The sequence below is a fragment of the Colobus angolensis genome, unplaced genomic scaffold (assembly GCF_000951035.1).
Source record: "Colobus angolensis palliatus isolate OR3802 unplaced genomic scaffold, Cang.pa_1.0 Scaffold90, whole genome shotgun sequence".
NCBI classification, from domain to species: Eukaryota; Metazoa; Chordata; class Mammalia; order Primates; family Cercopithecidae; genus Colobus; species Colobus angolensis.
Window position 1 is genome coordinate 3,900,231 of NW_012122932.1, and position 7,152 is coordinate 3,907,382.

A 7,152-nucleotide genomic window follows, 5' to 3' on the forward strand; every position below is an offset into this window, starting at 1 on the left:
CTGCGCTGTCTCCCGGGCGGCCAACCTCCGTGCGTGAGCGCCGGCAGGCACCTTGCGCGCGCGGGTGAGTCCGCCGGGCGACTGGGGCCTGGTCAAGCAGGATGGGGCCGGGGAGGGGTGCGGGAAACAGCTGCTGGTAGGATCAGGAAAGGGAGGTGGGTCAGAGAAAGGCAGGATGCGACGACCTCCTGGGTCTCAACTTGCTTGGTAACTAGCTTTGTGTCTTGAGCCTTATGGGAATGTAAGCCACCTGGTCCATGTGGCCTACCTTAGTCGTTTTACAGGTGGGAAGCTGAGGCCCAGGGAGGTAAGCTGGCCAGGAAAAACATTATTATTCTTTGTTCCTGTTTCTCTCTGCCTTCTTCCGTGCAGGATTTGAGACAGCTTTCAGTAAGAATGCATACATTGTAACAATAGAAAAATACAAACAATGGTAAAGAATCCTTGCCAAGCAAAATATAATTATGAATAGACAGTCAAGGCCAGGAAAAAAGAGAACAGAAATCCGTGATCCATAGGTGAGGTGACTTGGCTAAGGTCCCTCAGAAAAGTAGTGCCAAAGCTGGGACTAGAAGTCAGAACGTCCGGCTTCTGAATGCCGGAAACTTACAGTGGGGAAGCGGACAGCCTGCCCAGGCACTGGTTCTTAACCTTCTGGGGGTCCCTGACCCCTTAGAGATCTATGTCCACTCCCCGTAGAAGGGTTCACAGAAAGCCTTGTACGCAGTTTGAGATTTGACATGAATTCCTGCAGGCTGGCACTCAGGCAGGGTGGTTTCAGAGCACTTTCTTTGCTCCTTTGAAGGGAGGCAGCTGGTGGAGGAGTACTTGCCGTGTGTCCAGACAGCTAGCTGTGTGATCCAGGAAGCAAAGTTTAACCTCTTCAAGGCACAGTTTTATGTGTAGACTGGGGATAAGAGTATCTGCTTCATCCTCCAGGTTATTGTCAGACTTAAGAATGAACGTAAAGGCTAGTGCCTGACATAATATATGCTCAATAAAAGTGCTGAAGATTATGGGATGACTATAGTTTACAATAATCTATTGTATATTTCAAAATAGCTAGAAGAGAATAATTTGAATGGTTCTAGCATAAAGAAAAGACAAATATTTAAAGTGATGGCTATCCCAAGTACACTGATTTGATCTTTATAAATATATTAAAGTATCACAGGTACCCTGAAACTATGTACATCTGTTATTAATTATTATTATGCATTAATTTTTTAAAAAGTGATGACACACAAAACCCAGTGAATCAAAACTGTGCTAGTTAGGAAAGGGTGATGACCTGGAAGAAATTGGGTTGTATCTGAAATAAAATACAATTAAAAAAATTATAAACATGAAAAAATAAAGTCAGCCCTATTGTGACTTATAGACCACACCACATACCTTCGTGATGGTATCCTAAATAAGGGTGCGGCAAGACACTACCCTCAATATTTGACTCCAAGTCAAAAGCTGAAAGTAGAAACTACCAGATACTGTAACAAGGAGTGTTTATTGGGCTTCACTTGCCTCTTTCAAATGGGGTCAACACCTGTAGAGTTTTTTTGTTTTTTGTTCTTTGTTTTTTTAGACAGAGTCTTGCTCTGTCTCCCAGGCTGGAGTGTGATGGCATGATCTTGGCTCACTGCAAACTCCACCTCCCAGGTTCAAGCAGTTCTCTTGCCTCAGCCTCCCAAGTAGCTGGGACTACAGGCACATGCCACTATGCCTGGCTAGTTTTTTGTATTTTTTAGTAGAGACGGGGTTTCACCATGTTCGCCAGGCTGGTCTTGAACTCCTGACCTCAGGTCCACCTGCCTTGGCCTCCTAAAGTGCTGGGATTACAGGCGGGAGCCACAGTGCCTGGCCTATAGAGTTTGTTTTTAAATTAGAGGAAAGAGGACATAAACTGGGACCTGAGCAGCACCCACCCTTGCCCAGCAATAGAGCCTCAGCTGAATTTCTGCCAGGGAATAGGAGTTGCTGGCAGTTGGCTCACATCCCTCTTGGATCAGCAGATTACTGTAGTAAACAGCTCCTTGGTTGATTCTGCCCTAGATCAAATAAATGGCTTTTTATTTAACTAATGAGGTAGGGAATGTGTTTTTGTGTGCTGTAACAGAAGCAAAATGGCCTTTGTAGAGCTTGACAGTCCAAAGCCTATTGCTTGTTTATTGGTAGGCTAAATAATTTGTTTATTTATTTGTTTATTTTGAGACAGGGTCTCCTTGCTCTGTCACCCAGGCTGAGTGCAGTGGTGCAGTCACAGCTCACTGCAGCCTCAACCGCCCAGGTTCAAGCAATCCTCCTGCCTCAGCCTTCTGAGTAGCTGGGACTACAGGCATATGCCACCATACCTGGCTAATTTTTTACATTTTGTAGACACAGGGTCTTGCTATATTGCCCACACTGGTCATGAACTCCTGGATGCCAGTGATCCTCCCACTTCAGCCTCCAAAGTGCTGGGATTACAGGTGCAAGCCACTGCGCCCAGAGAATTTTATAATTCTAATAATTGTTATTATTTTCTTAATTCCCTAATACTGGAAGGCTCGAGAACTTTAAATCTATGGATCCAAACTTGTGACGACAGAGCCTGGGCAGGCCCACTTATCTATAAAAATAACTGGTTTAAAAAAGATACTGTGTTGTCTCCTTCCTCTTTTAGAAGAACTTTTTAGGCCTTCCAAATAGAGCTGGGGAAATAAGGCTAAGGACAAATAGTTGCTATTTGATTTGAGTTAAGACACATGTCCTCTCCATGTATTTATAAAGGGGAGTTTTTCCTCCAGGAAAGAGAGAGAGAATATGTATGTCTATCTGTGTATGGGGCAAGAGGACGTCTGTTGCTCTCTTTCCGCCTCAATGTCAATCATTTATTTCTCAACACAGAGAAGTCTTTTTCTGTAAGCACAGTGACTTGGAAAATTCCTTCCCTTCTTGGCTCTGTGGCTCTATTTTGTTTCACAGTAGTTTCTAAAATATTAGAATGTTTTTTCTAATTTGACTATGAACTCTTCTTTATATGTTTCTTTTTCTTTTTCTTTTCTTTTTTTTTTTTTGAGATGGAGTCTTGCTCTTTTGCACAGACTAGAGTACAATGGCATGATCTCTGCTCATAATAACCTCCACCTCCTGGGTTCAAGTGATTCTCCTGCCTCAGCCTCCTGAGTAGCTGGGATTGTAGCTGGGATTACAGGCATGTGCCACCACATCTGGCTAATTTTTGTATTTTTAGTAGAGACAGGGTTTCACCATGTTGGCCAGGCTGGTCTCGAACTCCTGACCTCAAGTGATCCACCTGCCTTGGCCTCCCAAAGTGCTGGGATTACAGGCATGAGCCTGGTCTTCTTTATATGTTTCTATATTGTTTACCTAGATATATAATGAGCAAGAGCCTCTTTCATTATTTAAACAATTTTTTAAAAATGTTGTCCAAAGAATATATATGGGTGGCAAATAACCACTTGAAAAGATACTCAAGATCATTACTTATTAGGGAAATGCATGTTAAAACCACAGTGAATATCACTTCATAACTATTAGGATGGCTAAAATGAAAAGATTGGCTCTACCAAATGTTGACCAGAAGGTAGAGGAACTGGAACTCTTATATACCACTGGTTGCAATGTAAAATGGTACAACCACTTTAAAAAATATCTTAAATACACACTTAACTTATAAAGTTAAATATACACTTATCATGTTATCCAGAAACTTCACTCCTAGGTCCAGCTTTATTGTAGTAGTGAAACAGGAAACAAACAGTTGTTTATTCAGTGTATGAAGAGACAAATTGTGGTATATCCATATAACAGAATTTTGCTAAGCAATGGAAAGTAATGATGTATTGATACATGCTTCCATATGAATGGTTCTCAAAATAATTTTTCTGAGAGAAGCAAGCCCCAGGCAAAATACACCACAGTTGTATACTACCACATAGTGCATACTGTATTATTTATTTATTTATTTAGAGATGGAGTCTTGCTCTGTTGCCCAGGCTGGAGTGCAGTGGCGTGATCTCGGCTCACTACAACCTCCGCCCCATGGGTTCTAGTGAGTGTCCTGCCTCAGCCTCCCAAGTAGCTGGGGTTACAGGTGTGTGCCACTATGCCCAGCTAATTTTTGTATTTTTAGTAGAGACAGGGTTTCACCATGTTGACCTGGCTGGTCTCGAACTCCTGACCTCAAGTGATCCGCTTGCCTTGGCCTTCCAAAGTGCTGGAATTACAAGTGTGAGCCACTGTGCCTGGCCTGTATTTTTCATTTTATATAAAATTCAAAGGGAGTTGATATTCCATACCTGACCTCAAACTTTTTGATGGCTTGCAAGAAGAACCAAGAGTCATGTATGATCATATCAGTCTAACTCCAGTTGCAACAATGTCATTGACAATTTGATCTTTATTCTGCCAGTGTTTGCCCATGTCATTCATTCATTAATTCAATTAATTGAGCACCAACTATATGCTAGATCTACAGTGAACACTAGGTAATGCACTGATGAATAATAGACACATGATCCCTGCCCTCATGGAGTTTACATTATATTGAATGAAACTCTGAGTAATAAAACAAATAGAATAAATAAAACAATTATCATGGGAAAGGAGTGGTTCTTTGAAGGATGATGGAAGTCAGGGGTAGACTTGTCTGGGTTTCAGGCAGAGAAGTAAAGTGACCAATTTTATGTTTTTTTGTTTTTTGTTTTTGTTTTTGAAATGGAGTCTTGCTCTGTTGCTCAGGCTGTGCAGTGGCACTATCTCAGCTCACTGCAACTTCCACCTCCCAGGTTCAAGTGATTCTCCTGCCTCAGCCTCCCGAACTGGGACTATAGGCATGCACCATCATGCCTGGCTAATTTTTTTCTTTAATCTTCAGTAGAGATGGGTTTTCGCCAGTGTTGGCCAGGCTGGTCTCAAACTCCAGACCTCAGGTGATCTGCCCGCCTCGGCCTCCCAAAGTGCCGGGATTACAGGTGTGATCCACCATGCTCAGCCCAATTTTATGTTTTTGAAAGACCACTCCACTCTGATGCTGTGTATCCAGTCAGGAAGCTGTTGTACCAGTCCAGGAGAAAGGTGGTGGATGTTTAGACCCAGATGGTCTCAGAGATGGAAAGAACAAATTAGTAGATACTTTAATAAAACAAAACAGAGTCCAGAGGTGGACACTGATCAACACTCTTTGAATTTAGTAGTTTTATCAGTTTTTAGTCCTTATTACTGTCCTGTCTCTGCCCTCTACGTCAGCCTCCACCACTGCCTCTTATTCCATATGTATAAGTATGTCACAAGAGACTGACAATACCTTCCTGGATCAGATACACTGGACTACAGCATTCCTTTGATATACTGATCTAGTTGACTGTCAGTAAGAGAATGAGGAAACTCTGGCATGACCAGAGTTTATTAAATTAACCTATGCTGACTCCAGGTGATCTCTGTTTCCCTTTCTAAGGGCTAATGAACTGTTTGCTTTAATCAAGTGGCAGAAATCTAGCTCAGAGTGGCTTAGGCAAAAGAGGGATGACGAATAAAAATGTATTTGCTCATATGAAAAAGGGAATCTGTCTCTATCGTGGCTGAAATGAATCATGCCATCATTTCAGTCTCTCTCTCAGTCTCTCAGTTCTATTTCTATGGTATTAGCCTTATTCTCAGTAAGGCTCTGATATATAGTTCTTATTATGACGATTAGCTGTTCATGGCACCTGCTTAAATATTATGCATCTAGATCAGCCACGTTCTTTAGACAACTTCATACATCTGATCAATGGTAATGCTGCCCTTTCCAATTTAACAGTAATAGAAGCACAAAACCATGGCTGCTATAATTGAGAGTTTACCATGTATCAGGCACTCTGTTAAATATTTTACTTGGATTATCTTAAGAAATCTTATAACAACCCGGTAAGAAAGATTATGTAAATATCCTAGGAAAGCCAGCTAATGAATTGCAGAATCAGCATTTGAAATGAGGTTTTTCTGGCTCCAGGGCCTGGGCTCCTAACCTTCACCGTACCTCTCACAATCAATCTTTAGGACTAAGAAGAGGAAAACACTGCCACCAAATAGTGTGCCTCTCTCTTACTTTTTCTGAACATCAGTCTTAAAATATGCTTGGCAGTGATAGTAGGGATGGGACTTCAGAAGTTATCCTTCTAATTTTGTTGATTCCAGCTCTTTCGGGGGTTTTAGAGTTCTGGAAGCTCTTTGTGCAGGATCCTCCCTTCTGACTATGGTTTCTATCTTTATAAACCACGCTCAGTAGCCAGGGTTCCTATGTGCACATTCTTGTTTCTGTAGGTGTTCCCTCCCTTTATTTATTTATTTATTATTTTTTTTGGAGACAAAGTCTCACTCTGTCGCCCAGGCTGGAATGCAGTGACATGATCTCAGCTGACTGCAACCTCCGCCTCCTGGGTTCAAGCGATTCTCCTGCCTCAGCCTCCTGAGTAGCTGGGATTACAGGCGTGTGCCACCATGCCCGGCTAATTTTTTTGTATTGTTAGTAGAGACAGGGTTTCACCATGTTGGTCAGGCTGGTCTCGAACTCCTGACCCTGTGATCCACCCGCCTCGGCCTCCCAAAGTGCTGGGATTACAGGCATGAGCCACCACGCCTGGCCTGTTTTTTTTTTGTTGTTGTTTTTGTTGTTGTTGTTTGCAGTTGTTGTTTGTTTGTTTTTTGAGACAGAGTCTTGCTCTGTCACCCAGACCGGAGTGCAATGGCATGATCTCAGCTCACAGCAACCTCTGCGACCAAAATTCAAGCAATTCTTGTGTCTCAGCCACCCAAGTAGCTGAGATTACAGGTGTGTGCTATCACGCCTGGCTAAGTTTTTGTATAATTTAGTAGAGATGGGGTTTTGCCATGTTGGCCAGGCTGGTCTTGAACTCCTGGCCTTATGTGATCTGCCTACCTGACCTTCCAAAGTGCTGGGATTATGGGCATGAGCCACCATGCCTGGCCCCTTTATTCTTCAACAAGGTCCTTTGCTCTCCTGATGTCTGAACTTCACCTTTGACAGCTTTCTATGAATCATTTCTGGAGTCTGAGACCAGATGGTTTTCCTTTTTTTCCCCTTCCTTAAATGTTTAAATTGGCTCCTCCCGGGTGTAAGAAAGGGAAAGAAAAAAATTTTTTTTTTTTTTT

The 7,152-nt window shown here is 42.5% G+C and overlaps 1 protein-coding gene across 1 annotated transcript in view; it reads left to right on the plus strand.

Annotated features, from left to right (window-relative positions):
* The first annotated feature begins 6 nt into the window (after window positions 1-6).
* Window positions 7-7,152, plus strand: part of ARHGEF37 (Rho guanine nucleotide exchange factor (GEF) 37) — a 50,049-nt gene continuing 42,903 nt past the window's right edge. The window contains exon 1 of the mRNA XM_011931535.1: window positions 7-64. The gene's annotated coding sequence lies outside the window, so the exon portion shown is untranslated. The remainder of the gene's footprint in view (window positions 65-7,152) is intronic.